Source organism: Tyto alba, unplaced genomic scaffold (assembly GCF_018691265.1).
Source record: "Tyto alba isolate M040663 unplaced genomic scaffold, T.alba_DEE_v4.0 Super-Scaffold_14, whole genome shotgun sequence".
Lineage (NCBI taxonomy): Eukaryota > Metazoa > Chordata > Aves > Strigiformes > Tytonidae > Tyto > Tyto alba.
In genome coordinates this window covers 8,101,485-8,118,333 of record NW_024881276.1, presented here as the reverse complement: position 1 = coordinate 8,118,333, position 16,849 = coordinate 8,101,485, and the positions used below count along the sequence as shown (strand labels likewise).

At 41.8% G+C, this 16,849-nt stretch overlaps 1 long non-coding RNA gene across 2 annotated transcripts in view; it reads right to left on the bottom strand.

Moving 5' to 3' along the window:
• LOC116960159 overlaps positions 1-16,402 on the bottom strand; it is a 34,562-nt gene extending 18,160 nt beyond the window's left edge. Inside the window, exons 1-3 of one of the 2 annotated variants that reach the window (XR_004406233.2) lie at positions 16,146-16,402; positions 14,763-14,950; positions 8,730-8,853 (exon numbers count right to left, since the gene is read on the bottom strand). This is a non-coding gene — a long non-coding RNA (uncharacterized LOC116960159). The remainder of the gene's footprint in view (positions 1-8,729; positions 8,854-14,762; positions 14,951-16,145) is intronic. The other variant, XR_004406232.2, reaches the window with a different exon arrangement.
• Between the last annotated feature and the right edge of the window lie 447 nt (positions 16,403-16,849).

The window sequence follows — 16,849 nt, the reverse complement described above, 5'->3', positions numbered from 1 at the left end:
TATCATTACAGAATCCAGAAGCTGTAATAAAGCTGATAAACACTTAAATCACTACTGACATAAACAGATTTATTATGAATTTACATCAGTGTGGCATTGGGATTTGGCCCAGTGTGTATGTGTGGAGCTTTATTCTATAATGTGAGCATTTAAAGAATTGCTGTGTTGTAAAAACCCAGACTCCAGTTTCCAAACTGAAAAGATTGGCATGAATTATAACCGTATCAGGACACTAAAAACCTTATGAAAGTGGTTCCAGGCAGTAGCTGGTTCTTTTCTCAGACAAGTCACAGAAGGACCCTCACCTTTTTATGGCTCAGTGGCAACTGGGCTGGGGATTTGAGCACAGTGAGGCTGTTTTCACCAACAGGGTGATGGCTTTCTACATCTCTGTTGTGTCAACCTTGACGTGATAACTAGCGGCGAGGAGATTATTATCTTAAGGTGGGTAGGTTTGACGGATTTCCTTTCAGCAAAACAAAACCATATGGCGAACCAGTTTTCGCTGAGGAGGAGGTACGTCAGGTAACAAGAGGAATGCCAGGAAACGGTGAGGAAGAAACATCCCCAGACACCTTGTTTGCACTGGCCCAACAGAGTGGTGCAGAGACCTTGCAGGGGCTTACTTGCTCTTCAGGAGGACAAAGTGAGGCTGAATTATTTAATGCTCTGATAACCCCTGGTGAAGAACGGCTGCATAGCAGCTGAGCATGTCCCTCCCGGTCCAAAAAAATGTTAAACTCCAACTTTTGAGCTCAGTGACTCAGGCAACAGCCAAATTCCCAGCTAGAACCATCTTATGAAACCCTATGCTTTGAAGGACAGAGCAGTCCCTGTTTCCCTGTGATCTCACACATATTGCTACAACCAAAACATACTGCTTGAACTAATTTGCCAACACTACCACCAACAAAGAAAATGTGTGGCAATGACAAGAACTGGAATAATTTCCATGAACTAAGAAAGCAATTTAATGTAGAGTTTGTAACATTTTACATCATAAAATACTCTTTATACTGTACAAATTAAATAAACCACCTTTTTAAAGTTATAGAGACAATCAACATTACACGCCAGTCAGAAGTTTTTATCCACCACTAAAAAGGCTAGTAACTCATTTCAAATCCTAAATCTCCTACTTTTCACCTGATGACTGGATGTAACCAAACTACAGAAACAATCTGGTTTGATTTTGCCCCTTCCCATGGCAGCTGCTTACGTCCATTTGTCTTCAAATTTACACAAAATTTTCGTTTTGACAGGAGTCAGTGGAGAGTATATTCCTGAGTTTATTTTGCCTTCTGCTAAAGGTTATAGTATAGTCACTCCATGATAGGTTGATCATAGAAGATATATGTCATACATCTGCCTGAAAGGCTGAATGAACATGATCTACCAGGAAGCTGATCCTCAGCCATAATTCTACCGAAATAAACAGACTGCAGTTGAAATTTATGCCAGCAGAGGATTTTTATTCTGCACTGCCTTCCCATTTCTGCCTAAAATGATCATACGCAAACTTTCTTTCACTTGTGTTTAAGGTAGGAATGAACAAGACAGAGAGGAATGGTGTTTGTATGGCTGGGGTTTGTAATTCAGGATCTAAAACAGATTATGAAGTCCAGAGAAATACATACAGTGCAGTCCGGGATGTGTCAAAGAAGGGAGACTGTCAAAAGAGACGAGAGAGAGATAGAGAGAAGGAGCCGTTTAGTCACGTCATCTACTGCAGTTGGATTGCTACAAAGCTGGCAGAAGAGGTGATAAAAAAATCTATATACAATAGAATAAGAATTTATGGTTTCTTACCTCACAGCTTAAAGTATAACCCCACAGCTACTGTTTCAGGGGATTGAAGAAAGAGAAATAGCTGTGGTACCTATGAAACTTTGCCTGCCTTTTTGGAGCAGCCAGCTGGAATTGGCTAAAAAGCAGAATGTCACATCAAATCTCATACAGATGAGAGGTTTGCTTGCTTTCCAGTAGAGATAACAATCATGATGAGCCGGCAGAATTTAGTCTGCAGCAGTATGAAAGACTCGGTGTATGAACATTTACTAACTCTGAGTAACAGGATGAGCCAACCTGTAAGTGCACCACACCTTTATAGGGCCAAGAATTTATTCATTCACATATTTTTACTTTATCAAATAGTGCTAAGAGCATCTTTCTTCTCATCTTTTGTGCACCCAATTCCTAGCCTACGTCCTAACAACCACAGTGTCCAGAGAATATGGTGTGCTGGCACCATTACAGTTTGGTTTTTTGTTTTTGTTTTTGTTTTTTTTTTTTTTGTCTACAGCCTTGGAAAGACTGAAAATTGCCCCCCCCTTTTTTTTTTTTTTTTTTTTTTCCTGAAACAGCTCGCTGGAGTGCAAGCAAAATCCTCCACAGATGGGGGACAAGCTTGTGAAACAGCAGTACGAGAGGTAATATTTTATAAAGAAAATGATGAATGATTCCAAGAAAGAAATTAGGAAGCAGAAATCATTTCAGGCGTATGTGGAACAACATTGTGAGGTAATGGAAAATGGACTGTATTACGGCCGGTGGTTTGATAATGAAGGGAAAGCTGTGAAGCTCATTTGTGACAACGTAAAAAAAATAAAAAAGACAGAGCATGTCGATAATGAGCCTTGAATATTCTTTCTTTTCTTTTTTCCCCTATTTTGTCACCTTTGGTCTGCTTGGCATTCACCCAAATGAGAAGACTGACAGTCATTTCTCTTTAATAATCACTCTTGGAAACTCAAGAAGCACTCCCTTTTCAGCTCTGTCAACAGGGAATCATTAACGCTGAAAAAAAAAAATATATATATGCTTAATTGTTTTTACTGAAATAAACACTGTGGGTACCCCCTGCCGTTTAATGAACATGCACTGGGTTAACTACAAGGGCTGCTACCACTGCCATCTTTGATTACTTGCTAGTGGTAGATGAAAGCTTAAAACACACGTATTTTTTTGACAGTAAATATGATTTCACTTTTTTGGCTTCCACAACAACCCACCCTTTTCAAACTAGGGCAGACTAGCAAAGGCTGTCAAAATAAGGCTAGCAAGTAAGTGGAGTAGCAGCTCTCTACAGAGTTTGATTATTCTTCTGTAAAAGAGTCTGTAAACAAAACCTTTAGGCTTTTGTCTACTAAACAGTGCTTAAAAATTCTTCCAGCCTAGAATTTTTAATATGTGGGAGCACGACTGCAGTAGGATTCAAGAGCACTCAACATTTTTGAAAGGAAGGCAATTTATTTTTGTAGCTAAATGTGGTTCAGAAGCCAAAATGTAGCCAAAAGACCACATTTTTAAAGAAAAGAAATGCTCTGTGTGCATGGATCCTCTGAGCTGTCTGAAAGACTTCTTTCCTTTGCCTTGACTATACATATCAAGGTAATAACAGAACAAAAATTATTTTCAAGTATCAAAAGGTTTTAATATCAATTTTGAGTCTGGTAGTGAAAATTAATTGAAAACAAATAATCGGGTCTTATTTTTCACTTCCATACTTTGTGTTGTGATAATAAGCCAGCTAGTCTGAGGCCCGATGTCCCTTCAACTAACAATCAGCTCTCTGAGATGGCTGGAACCTTTGGAATGAGCTATGTGCATTACAGGGTACGAAGACTCAAGTCTCTTCCCTTCCTGAGAAAATATTTGATCTAAGGTTGGGGAACGCTTTTCTCCTCACCAGATCAGTCCACCAGCGGACTGATCTGGTGAAGATCATGGCCAGGAACTGGGTGCAAATTTATGCATGCCTCAAAGCAGAAAGTGATGGGGTATTTCCATTGGAATTTCCCTCCCATATACCTAGGCCATGTCTAGAAAAGGAAGTTAAGTGTTCCCCAAACCTACCTTTGACTCTGCAGCCATACTCAAATCCATACCATTAAGCTCTTCTAGCCTGCAAGGAGGGTGTCCACACCAATGCCGTCATGTGGAGACAGTCTCTGGTTTGTGCAAAGTCCTGAACCAAGCCAGGGAAATGTTTGGGATGACGATGGTGGATCCAGACCCAAAATAAGTCAAACCCCACTCCGACCATATAAGAGAATAGAAGGTTTGAGTTTCAGTGCCTATGAACTTCCCCTGGCACAGTTAGCTATTAGTATGGATGTAGCCATATGCGTCAAGGTGACTTAGACAGCAGCTGAGCCTGGAGTATATAACTGCCAGCTTTGCCTAAGTATCAGTCTTAGATGTCTAAAAGGGAAAACAGTTGCTTAACAGCACTTCTCAAATTTAGCTCCAAACAGATGTGTAGTGACTATTGGTCTTACAAGTTTTTTGGATAGGTTTTTGCTTGAGGTTGTAAAGGCTACTGCCAGTGTGATTTTGGTTTGCCTCCTACTATCTGAGATCTGATGATCACTTTAACATTAATGGCTAACATCCTTTTAATATATTTTTGTCTTTATTTATTAGACAATTAAGTACTAGATATGCAATTACATAAAGCAAGACATAATGAAATCTTTAGAAAGTATTTTCATTTGGATTCTTAGAAAGGACAGGATTTTATAATCTGGTTAGCTCTTCCTCACTTCAGGGATTTGCAGAAAATTAGGGATTACTGCATCCTCCTAGCATTAGTCATCAATGCTTATGCACATCACTAGTGTTACACCCACCTAGTAGGGACAGTTTTAAGTGTCCCTCATAAAAATGTAAATATCAGCCAAACAATTTTTGCAGACTACAAAGGCTGGTGACAATGAGCTCCCTCCCCGCCTCAGCTGTTTTTCCCAACCTTTTCAATGCTGCCAGGCTGCTTCTGGCTTCATGTAAGAGCGATTCTAAAGAGAGACATCGGTATGATCAAAGGAACTTGCATAACGCAGGAAGGACTAGAGCAATACATGCGTGTTGCTTATGGCTATGGCAACACCTAAGTTCTAGCTGTCTTGCCACCTACGACAAATGACTTCAACTAGTGTGGCTGGGCAGCGGATGAGTCTACAGTTCACACCCCCCCACACACACACACACACATATCTGTTCCCCATCACTGGAAAAGAGTGACTTCTGGGACAAAGCACAACTAACAATGCACATCTACATCAAGAAAATTCTTGGAATGTAAAGATTAGTACCATAGGTATCTTCTGGAGTAAATAAGCAAAAAGTAAAGTATACAGCTTTTGAAATATTCTTTAGTTGTAATATGATTTTGCAAACATCCTACAAATTTGCCTCTTCAACGCGCAGGGATAAAATCACTTGGATTTTATTGAAAGGACCATGATTTTCCTTTGAGATTTTCCACGTAGATGTTGATGCAGCACGATTCTGTGTGATCTCACGCTCTTGATTTCTGGTGTGTATGTTACTATTAGAGTTGCTTGGAAATAGCTTTTTGATGTAAAGTAGAATTTTACGTTTTGGTGATTTTTTAAATTTGATTTTGCATTGGAAAATCAAATGGACCAAACTTTTCCTATTTTTTTCCCCAAATTTTCCAGTTTCAACTTATTTGCAGAGCTGTGTAAGAAAACTAAGAATGTATCCTACTTGTATAGTTAAACACTGAAATAGGCCTTAAAGATCTTATACTTTAAAATAACAATTAGAGAAGAATACTACTAGATTTTTGTGAGGTTATCAGGAGCTCACAGTTGGAATAATAATAGCAAAATGGAGGCTGAAGCCAAAACCTTTCCTTGGCAAAAGGAAAGCAAACTGCAGTAGAGTCTGGTAGAGTCAGAAGAGCAGGTCTGCAGTTTGCTGTGCTCCTTGAGGCAGTTCAATATTCTGCAGTCTCCCTTCTGGATGGGACGATCTCCAGGGTGAAAGACATTTTTAAGACTATCTTGTCGATAAGCGAGACAATTATTTCACCATTAATACAACGAGCATTTCTGGAAAAGCTGCCTTATGTTACTTGAATATTCTCTATGTTTTTATTAAATTTAGGACAAAAACATTTTATTGGTGCATGCAGAGAAGAGGTACATGAACACTAAGCGGTTCCTTCCTTCCTTTCCGTCTCCTAGTACAAGTGCACCTCAGGTACATTTCACATACAGCAGTTCTCATGCTTATTGTGGTAGAGAGTGTATTTATTTTGAAGTTCCATTTCTTGGGCATATTTTGAGAGCTACACTCTCAACTGAAGTGTCCTTTGTCTTATTTTATTGCAACAGAACATGCCATGGACCTGAATCCTATTGCTAGCTGAGCCTCCTTTGCATCATGCAGATGTTTTAGCCAGGTGTTATGAAAAGGATTTCTTACCTTCTTACACTGTATCTGCTTTGTGTTATTTAGACATAGCACAATTAAGAGTTACAAAGAGATATGTTTTACATTTCCAGTTTCCAGCTGCAAGGCTTAGTATACAGAGACACTTACTAACAGTAAGATCATGCAACTTTGTCTTAATTGGGTAAACAGGGTGTTTGGAGTATCACACAGCAGGACCAGGCTAATTAAATATTGTTCAGATTTCTCACTGGGGAGTTTATGCAACCACTGAACTATAAGTCATAGTGTTGCAGCTCAGAAACCATGTAATTAACGCAGATATTTCTGGGAATGACTGCCCTTCCTTTTCTGAAGAAATGTAATCAACCTGTGGCATTTTTTTTGGGATGGAGTAAAGACAATCTGACTGATATGAGCTGTTTGAAGAAAACTGCTGCAAATACAGCCATTTTTGAAGAAGCAAATTAACTTTTAACTTACTAGGTCTTCACAGGACAGCCTTTTGAATAAGCACATTTAAAATTGTCATTTTGTGCTAAATTGCTACAGATGAGCAAATTTTATCATTTCAGCTGTATTTCTCTATGCCTGTGTTAGGAGCCCTCAATCCCACACTCAGGCTGGAGAACTCCAGGAAGATTCACAACGGTATTATCATGCAGAGACAGACATGTCTGCTAGATGTTCATGCAGGAGGACAGAGACAATGGCAAAGAGCTATTCCCTCGTACAAGAACAGAAACAGGAGACAAGGGCCACCAAAGGTAAGACTGAGACAATGAGCACTTCTAGTGGTGTGTGGTTCTTCATTGCCTCATGTGTCCCTCTGCAGGTTTTTCCTGTCTCTTATTACTTCAGATAAGATAACATCATACGGGAGAAGGACCAAGAATATCAGACTGAAGGGCCTGACAAGAAACCCTCCTACGTTGAGACATTTAGGTTACAATTGAACTATGGAACTCCATAAAAGATCCCAAAAATAAAAATATAAAAACTTCCCAATTGCTCAGGCATGTCAGCATTCTCCAGCTGCATCCCGTGTGCATACTGGGAGAGACCAGCATGCTCACCATCCCATTATGCTTCCCAGTTCTCCTCTTTCATGTTTAAAATCATTTGTGCATGCTCTAGCAGGTTTCTCAGATGGTATGATGTGGGGCTGCAGATACACAGCAGAAAGTACCTGCGGTGCAGTTTAGGTGTATCTTTACAGACTGACTTGGCCCTTGGGGACAAGCCACAGCCAACAGTAGAAGTGCGATCCCGTAGGCCTAACATGGGGTGCAGAACTTCCTGACCCTTGAGTGGGCAATATCTTGATAGTAAATCTGAATCAAAAGATATGATGAACAAAGACATAATTTCACCAATGTGAGGATGTCTCTCCCACTCCTGTGCTGAATGCTACACATAGGTAGCAGAAACAAATGTAATTAATCAGCTAGAGTAACTTCCATATAACTAGATGTAAGATCTGAAAGAAACATCTGGATTTGTAAGTCTTTCCTTTGCATATAGTTCTCTCCAGGGCTCTGAGATAGTTTTATCTTAGATCAGGCAGGTGGGAAAAGAGCAGGACAAGAGGCCATCCATTTCACATTTAAGCTGTCAAAACTTGATACGGCACTCAAGGCTAAGTGATAGAGGCCAAGCTTGTAGTACCTGAATTCCTTACAGTACTCATTGGAATTATCCTCATGTCACAAATATGATAAATTTCTGTTTGAATATACTGAAAGTTGCTATTCTCTTCATTTCAGCAATAGAGAATAGAGATAGGATGCATATCTAAGTACCTAGAATAGCTTCTCAGTTTTCATTTTCAGACGCCTCCCCAAAACATATTGTCATGCGATGTGAATACACATTATTCTCCCTTCCCCCAAAGAGATATCCAATTGGAAAAAAACCTGAGTGCTTGGCTGGGGAGACAGCCATGGAGTACTCTAACAGATCCACTGGTCTGGATGCTTTGCACTTTAAAGGGCGGCACTTTAGGTCATAGCATATGGTGTGTATCTGCTCTAGAGTTTAGATAGATCCTAGAGATGCTTCAACTCAGTTCTCAAAGGGGCTTAATCATGACGATTCTCGGGTGGCTCTTAGAATATCAATAAAAAAGCCAAAATTTTACGCTGCAGTTTCCCAGTACTTATGAATGGCTAAGGGCCTGGGAGTGAGAGTCACCCAGACAACACATTAGGTGCGGGGATGCCTAAGATATCAAACAGGACATACTGAAGTTTAAACATCTCTGTATAGGTCTGAGTTAGGTGCCTGTGTAGCATTGTCGTTCACAGCCCATGCCTTGGTGCCTGAATGACCCTTTGTGAAGGAATTTCTATTTTGTTCTTCTATTTTAACACATGCCTTGAAAGAAATTAATGTAGATGCCTAAGGAGTTCTGGAAGCTGAGCTTAAATTCTTTACAGGTCTCACAGGCAATGAGTGGCAGAGGAAGTATTTGAATCAGTCACCTGTGGATGCTGGGAAGCATCTTTACTAACCTGTAGACACCTTACCTTCACTCACTGAGGATGATGACCTGATGGGATGGCCAGGGGAATAGAGAACTGCTATTCTGTAGTGCAGGACTGGCTACCTTGTCCTCAGTTCCTTAGTGTTGCCATCTGTTTCTGGAGGCTCCTAAACAGAAAAGGGGAAAAAAGCAATAGATTAATTTGCCTATAGCAACTTCAGAACTGTCAATGATCAATTTTATGGCTGCAACAGAACATCGGGAAAAAAGGAGACATCACTTGCAGTGACTGCTGACCAGACCAAAAGTGATGATAGTACCAAATTCACGTAACAGAAATTAAACAAGGTTTTTAACAAAGGTGGATCTTCATCTGCACTTGAAGCAACCAGAAAATGCTAAGTACATGTTTACTTGTAAATGAAACCACTAAAAAACCCTTCTGTCTTTATGCATATTTAGTAATCACTAGAAGTTCAGATCTTTAGAGATGTTCCTTTACCCTAGCTGAGATACTGCTATTTCCACAAATACAAAACTGCTAAAGAAACGGTATCAGGTACAGACAATGGATGGTTGATCCATAGCCCAGATGACTGATATAGCAGTGTGGATACTATTTATTTTTTTGTAAATTCTTATTCACATGCAGCTATATAACTTCATCAATTAAACTCCAGGATTGTGGACATTGTAAACTTTTTTGTTTCCTGAAAACATCATAATTATATGATGGTTATTATTGTTGTTGAACATGTTTTTGTTCTCCTTAATAATTTCTCAGTTCTTTTTATTCAAAGCAAACCTCAAGGCTAGTCTAAATAGGAGACCACAAGCCAAATTATGATCTCAGTCCAGTGCAAGTCTGCTTTACTTGCCCCTAGTAGACAGACTTCATGTTAATTTTGAGATAACTATGTGGGGGAATCTGAGCCAAAACTACAAATTAAACTCTTTTCTGTGAGATCTACAGTAATCTGTAACTGCCAAGTACAGATTCACCTGGAAAAGTTGTTTTGCCTGGTGATCTCTTGTGCATTTAGATCATCATAAAAAACTGCTCTTTGCAAACCTAAGTCTAGCTAATGCATAGTCTGGTAGTTGAGGGAAGATTTTCCACTGTGTATTTTACTTTTAGAACTCATCTGTCTGCCCTTGAATTAGTTTGCTCTCTGAACCGTAATCTCTCTTTTATCTGGAGAATACCTGAAATGTCCTTCAATTTTACCAGTGTATCCTCAATCCAGCAGAGATTTCTTAATACACAGAACAGATGAGAATTTGTTTCTACTCATTTATTATACCTGGAGCATACCTCAACAATCCCTTGACATTTCCTGTTTTGCTGACTCAAAGTACTAACAGAGAGTAGCAAAAGAAATACAAGTAATTTGAGCTATTCTGAGACTCTAGAGCCTTAAAGTAAGAAGTTCCTCCAGATCGGAAAAAATGTGAACTTTGTTGTCCATTACTGCTGGAAACAGAGTTACAGTATGAAAAATAATCGCCTGTAGGGATGTTACATATGTGTTCAACAACTCAAGATCACAATGTGGTTAGTGTGAAATTCACAGAAAATCCCTATTTTTTCATTTTCCCAGAATTTACAGAAACATTTTTTTTGTAATTTACTGGATTTTTAAATTCTGTTCCAAGGGCGTGTCTACACTTCCCAACATGTTTTCCAATTGAATTTTTAATATATTTCAACATTGTGTTTTAATAGAGATGAAAAAAATACAGTAACAATAGATATAGATGAACTCTGAAAAAAAAAAAATGCACTGAGCTTGGATAAGTAGAATCCATTGCTATGAAAGTTAGAAAGGACGAGGAACAGGATTAAATGGGGTAGGGAACACTGACTGCTGGTAAAAAAAGCAGTATGCAAAGAGACCAGAGGACGAGTTTGCAATAAAAAATAAATATGCAAGCAGCTGCTGTCAACACTGATAGAAATTAAATGCCAGACTAAGTGGGATTTTCAAAGGCACTCGGCACTGGTGTAATTTACTTTCTGCTGCAGTGGACGGGACTTTTGCTGCCGAGGATAGCCACGTTTCTGAAAACACTGCCCTGAAATCACCCCTACCTCTCCTGCTCCTTGATTCTGGAACATACCTGTACCACCTTTACAATAAAAATGTCAGGATGGAAAATGTTCCTTTGCTGCGTGACCTTGCAGCAGCAACCACACTCATATAAGAGTGGGGTTTTTTTTAGAACTTGGCCTCATGGGTCATTCCCTCTCTGCCCCTCTAGCAGATGCATTTAACTTTGTTTCAGCTAAATCTTGTGAGCAGAACCTGTCAGGCTGAGACTCTGGACTGGAAGAGAGTTGTTCATCTCTGACAGCACAAAACGTGTGCAGCTGAGCTGAAACTGTGAGTTAAGTTTCGTTTTCCCTTCTCTCCGCCTCTCTAAGCTAGTTGTGACCTGACCCCGTGCCCTCAGGGTGCCAGGCAGTCTCTGCTTTCTCCTCTCTTCAGCCATGAGGTGGTCCAGCAGAGATGCAACTCTTGGGCAAAGCCATTCGCTTCCCAGTTACTTGAGACATCTGGTGTCCCAGCGGAAGGGAGGAGAGGTGGGCTCTTAAAGGAGGTGTGCTGGCACAGATGTGGGCAGGTTTACAATCTCTTTTTTTTTTTTTTTTTTTTTAGTAGGAATGGGCACTATTAGGATTTTTACTTTCCCACCAATCCTTTCTCTCCCAACCCAAGTGCAACCAGACTGCTTGCCTCATCCTGTCCCTGCGTATAATTACTGGTGTGTGTAGTTAGCACTCAGCCCACCCCTCAGTGTGGGAAAACAACTGGAGGGTGCCAGAGATGAGGACAGAGTGAAACCCTTGATTACGCTATTGCTCCCTGTAGAAAGGTTGACTGAAATGTACATCAGCTGCACGGTGTGGTGAGGGAGTAACTTGGCCACCTTGAACAGTGGTGGCAATAGCCATACTGTTTCCCAGATCACGGGAGCTCTCTGAAGCAGAATGCCACCTGGCCTTACTCTCCACACAACAGCAGCCCTTGGCCCATTCATTTCTAACAGATCTCCTCATGAACTTCAGTTTTAATTTCCCCCCCGAGCAGGATTATGCCACTGCGACGCAAGCAGGCGTTCAGCTCCCCGCTCCAGAGCGCAGCCGAAGCGAGGGCAGGAGCTCTTCTCCTCTGAAACGATGGGAGGGAAGAGTCTCGCGTTTTTCATTCCCTGCCTGAATTTAAGAATGGTGGAAAGCCAAGGAATAGCACAGTGTGTGCACCTATGCACATTGCAGCTGAAGGATATAATTTTCTAATCTTCACAGCAGCCCTTCACACAAGCCTAGGAAGGAGACTGTAGCCCGGCAGCTGGTAACAGTGTTTTCTCAAATACTCTCCGGCATAAAACCACACACTTTACATTTAAGCTCAAACTCACAGAAATGGTACTAATACAGAGCTTTCCATTTTTACTCATTTTTAAGAGAAGAATCACACATTTTTATTCTGGTAACATGAATTCTTTTTTCACACCCGCACCCCTGAAACTGCGGTTAGGAACAGCGTGATTTCACATTCAATACTTATCTCTTATGGTTTCCTTTTACCATCTATATCATGAATTAGTCCTTTTTTTCTCCATTCTCTGAAAGAATAAAGCAATCTTAAGGAGAGCTTAAAATGAAAACCAAAAAACTCCCTTTCTCTTTCTTACTCCCTAAATCTAATAGTGAAAACGTATTCGGTTTTAGTGCAACAGGTCAGTACTGTGATGATGTCACTAGGCATGCTCATGATGTTGCATAAAATTAGAGATACATTACTAATTCTAACCTTAAGAAGAAACAGTTATAAAATTGTCACAAACTTGTCATACTGGGTGAATCCTGGAAAAATAATTTAAAAAAATATCAATTTCCCCTTGAGAGAACACCAAAAAATGTCCTGACTTAAACCTGTGACTGATTCGTATTTGGAAAATAAGCAACTTTTGTCCACAGGGATGTCGTGGCTTTTGTGCTGCAGAAGCTTCCCGGATGTAGGTTGTCGAAAATGTGGCCCATTTTATAAAGAATTAAGGTGAAGGAACAACTGGATCGAGAAATCAATTGCTCTATGATAGAATACATGAGTACACTTGAAGTCCAGTTTTAATGCATTAAAGATCAGAGTTGGGCACAAAAGCAAATCAATTGAGAAGTATCAAATACAGTAAGTTTCCAGTGCCGAGAGTAACAAATTGACTCTGACTTGCGCAAGTAGTCCACACCATCTGCCTTTCTATTCTAATGTTTCAGTGAATTTCTAGAGTAAATAAATTAACTGCATCATCGTGAGGAAACACACATGGAATTTGCTTTACCGCAAGGCAGAATGTAACTCGGTAGGTGACCCAAAAGGATGAGCAACAGAGCAGTGGGGAGCTTCAGCGGATTTCTTGGAAAGCCACCGTATTTGCTGCAACAGTAATTAGACGAGAGCTGGCAAGAGCTGATGGTGGTGCAGTTTTATTTAAAGCTTGGTATTTATTAAAATGCTTCGGATAACGGTTGATACTCTTTGCTCAACATTCTTCATTGTTCCAACAGCCCTGAAAGAAGAGTTGTGAGAACTCTGAAAAAGTTCCCATAGCAACAGCAAGGAGACGGGACTATTTTTCTCCTAGCCCTGGGTGAACAGCAACGACACGCAACTGGGCCCTTCCTGCTCCCAGCAGATCTACTCTGTTTTGCAATTTCACACAGAAGGGCAATATTTTCACTGCCCCCCGCAAAAGAGATGACTGCCTGTTCTGTTAAACTTATTATTTTCGCTCTAAGGATGACAAAGAACCTCTTTTTATCCTCAGGAGCAAGAACAATAAAACAATAGCCTGCACACATGCACTGGACGGTAAATCAGGGCAGAGATGAGGCTTGATGACCACCTCCCCATGGCAACTCTCTCAAACCCGTGCCTAAGCAGGTGGGGTCCACCCGCCCACGAGCCCCAGTTTTGCTCCCAGACACTGGAATATTCCCAAGGGGCTTCGTGTCTCTACAGGCCCTGTGGGGTACCCTATAGCCCTCTCGTTGCTGCTGGGGTCAGCAGTGAGCAACTTCCCCAGAGGGCTCCCGGCGCGGGGACTTACTCTTCTGTACAGAAACACAGATGATGGGCCAGGCAATGAGATGAAGTGAAACAGCCTACCCTGGATCTCCCTAGTTTAAGATGAGCCCACCCAATCTTTTGTAGTCGCCTTCAGGAACGTAATGGCTTGTCACAGAACCTGCAGGAGTTGTCAGAACAGTGCTGAGGTTAGCACCCTTCTCTGGGTGTCGTGAAAGTTTTGTTTACAACAGGCTTTTATGCATGACTGCAGCAATATTTTCTAACACAGACATGCCAGAACAACAAAAAAACAGAGAAGCAGCGATTCGTGCATCCATACTTCAAAGAAGTGTTTGAGAATACTGGCCTCTATTATTTCAGGATCTCCCACTACATGTAAACAAACTACTCACTTCTTAAGAGGAAAATTTACTAAAAATACAAATGTATGTTACAATTTGAGTGATGTCTATGTGCTGCATCCACACTCAGGCAGTAGAGGTATCTTCAGCACTCTAAAGCACTGAAGTAATTTCTACTTTACTTTCACTGTTATCCAAAAAGTTAATTGATTTAATTAATTTTGTTAATTAACTAAGCACAGTTTCTGCTTACTTGATATACCAGTTTTTGCAGCTCTTCCCTCATCCAATAGTTCCAACCAATTCGCTACATCAAAAGGACTTTTTTTTTTTGTTGGGGTTACCAGCACTTCAGAACTGTGCTCACAACCCCAGTATGAATTCTTACACACGCAAATGTAGGAAATCGTTGGTCCCACTATGCGTGTACTACATTCAGTGTGCCAGACTCATGTACATTAGCCTATTTTGACTATAGTCTATAACTATGCCTACACAAAGTCCCTTGCCCACATAGGCTGATTTTTTTTTTTTGTTTTGTTTTGTTTTTTTTTTTTCCCATCGTGCTAACTGGTACAACTGGTAGATCAGGCCCTGAGCCACGTGTATAAGAGATGGCAAAGTAGTCTTGCTACTCACAGAGGCTGCCGTGTTCTGGGGGTTCCCTTTCACAAGCACTCCCCCTGTTGCTCCGGCCGGTGGGGCCGCCTCGCATTCCCCGCAGGAAAGGCTGACATCGAAGGCCGGCGGTGCCGGTGGGAACCGCCTGACGATGCCGAGTGGTTTCCGTAGTGCAGTTTTGCAAGCACCTGGGGGTTTGTCCAGAACTGCTTACCAACAAGGAAAAAAGAACAAAGATTTAGATGAAAAACTGACTCGAAAAAAAAAGAAAGATGATTTTCTGCCTTCAGAAACTGAAGTTTTTTGAAAAATGCCCTTTGTTTTAAAATTCTAAAAAATTAAACATAAGAAATATTTTGTGGAATTTTTAATTAAAAAAAATATCCATCCTTTTCTTCAAAAAGCTCTTAAGAATTATCAGCCATGTAAATTTATTCCAAGAGACTCATTCCTCTACGAAGGTGCCTGTTTGCCAGATTACTCTGTAAAAATCTGAACAGTGTAGGACCAACTAAATGTACTTATAGAGACTCTTCTCAAAGAAAGTTCTAGCACATATGACTACCAGGCAGGTATTGATACTAAAATACTATTTTATAGAGAGTTAGGAAAATGTTTGCTTTCATATACAGCAGCAATTTCATTAGTAAATGGAGTCACAGTGGTACACTTTGTGTAAAAAGCAAGCCAGGCCCCATATTCTTTCACCCTGATTATAAACACCCACATTATAGATTAGAAATGATTAAAAAATTAAGAAGCCAATGCATTAGCCTACAAATTTCAGGGAAGGTCAGAGGAGTTAAAGCAGGCTGCAGAGCCCTCCTCCTCCCTCGCATTTCTGTGTCCTCAAACAAGGGTGCCGAGAAGAGCTCAAGCATTGCCGCCTCCTCCCCCCAAAATAATTGAGCATGCCCTCAGCTCCCATAAAGTCAGCCTGCACAATCCCGAAGGAGGTAGAAATTCCCATAAAAGGATCATTCCAAATCCCCGGCATAAGTTTATTTGGCATGCTATTCAAGCAAAAGGAGCCTTGCAATTGTTTTCCTTGACCTTTTAACCCACTTTTCTTATCCCAACAGAGGTCAAAGGACAAGAACCAGGCTCCCCTCCCCCAGCCTCTCCCTGCCCCGGCCCCTGAGCACCGAGGCTCAAAGGGAAGAGTTTAACCCAGGCAGCCAGAAACAGATGTCTGCAATTCGAGGGATGGGGGAGGGAAGGGAAAGGAAGTGTAGGAAAGGTGACTTGAAGCTAGTATTTATTTAATTGATCATTAAGCCTGGAGAGAAAAATCAAAGAAAGTTCTCCTGCAGGCAAAGAAAGTAACGGGGATTAGGGCACTTTGTGTATCGATACTGATATAATAGTATTTTTTTCTCCGCTAGTTTCAGTGGGTCAAACCTTAGCAATGCTTCGAGAGGTTCCATCTGACTGCTCACTGCTCTCCTGGAGGCAGAGCCTGCGGAGAGGATTTCATCACGTTTGCATTCCCCTACAGCAACCAGAAATAATCCGGCGCTCTGTTTACCTTTGGACCCACCCACCGCCTCAGCTCCGGGCCGGAGCTGCAAACCCGGGAAGACGGGGCGAAAGGCTGTTGTGTGAGGGGGGGGGGGGGGGGCAATCCACGCAGGGGCGTGAGGCGGCTCTCCCTGCCCGCTCCACGGCGGAGGGGCCAGGATGGCAGCGCCTCATGCCAACCCCCTCATGCCAACCCACCCCCTCATAGGGGCCGGGTCAGCACCCACAAGCCGCCGCCCGGGCTGCCCACACCGCAACGCCCGGCGTGTTTCCGTCCCCGGTGGGAGGCCCGCGCGGGGAGTGCCCCTCTCTTCCAGGCTTGTCGGTACCCGCCCGGCGCGGCGGGAGCTGCCGCTGACCCCGCCACAAAGAGCAGGTTCCCCCCGCCGCCCCCCTCTCCCCCGCGCCGGGCGGCACCACGTGACCCCGCTGCAGCGCGGGTGGGGGGGCGCCCCCGCCTCGTCGAGAGGCGATTTTTTTTTTTTTTTTTTTTTTTTTTTTTCAACCAGACCGTCTAAATTTACAGTTTCCTTTTTGCAGCCGGGGCGGGCGGTGTTAAAACGCGTTGTCGGAGAAGCCGGGGA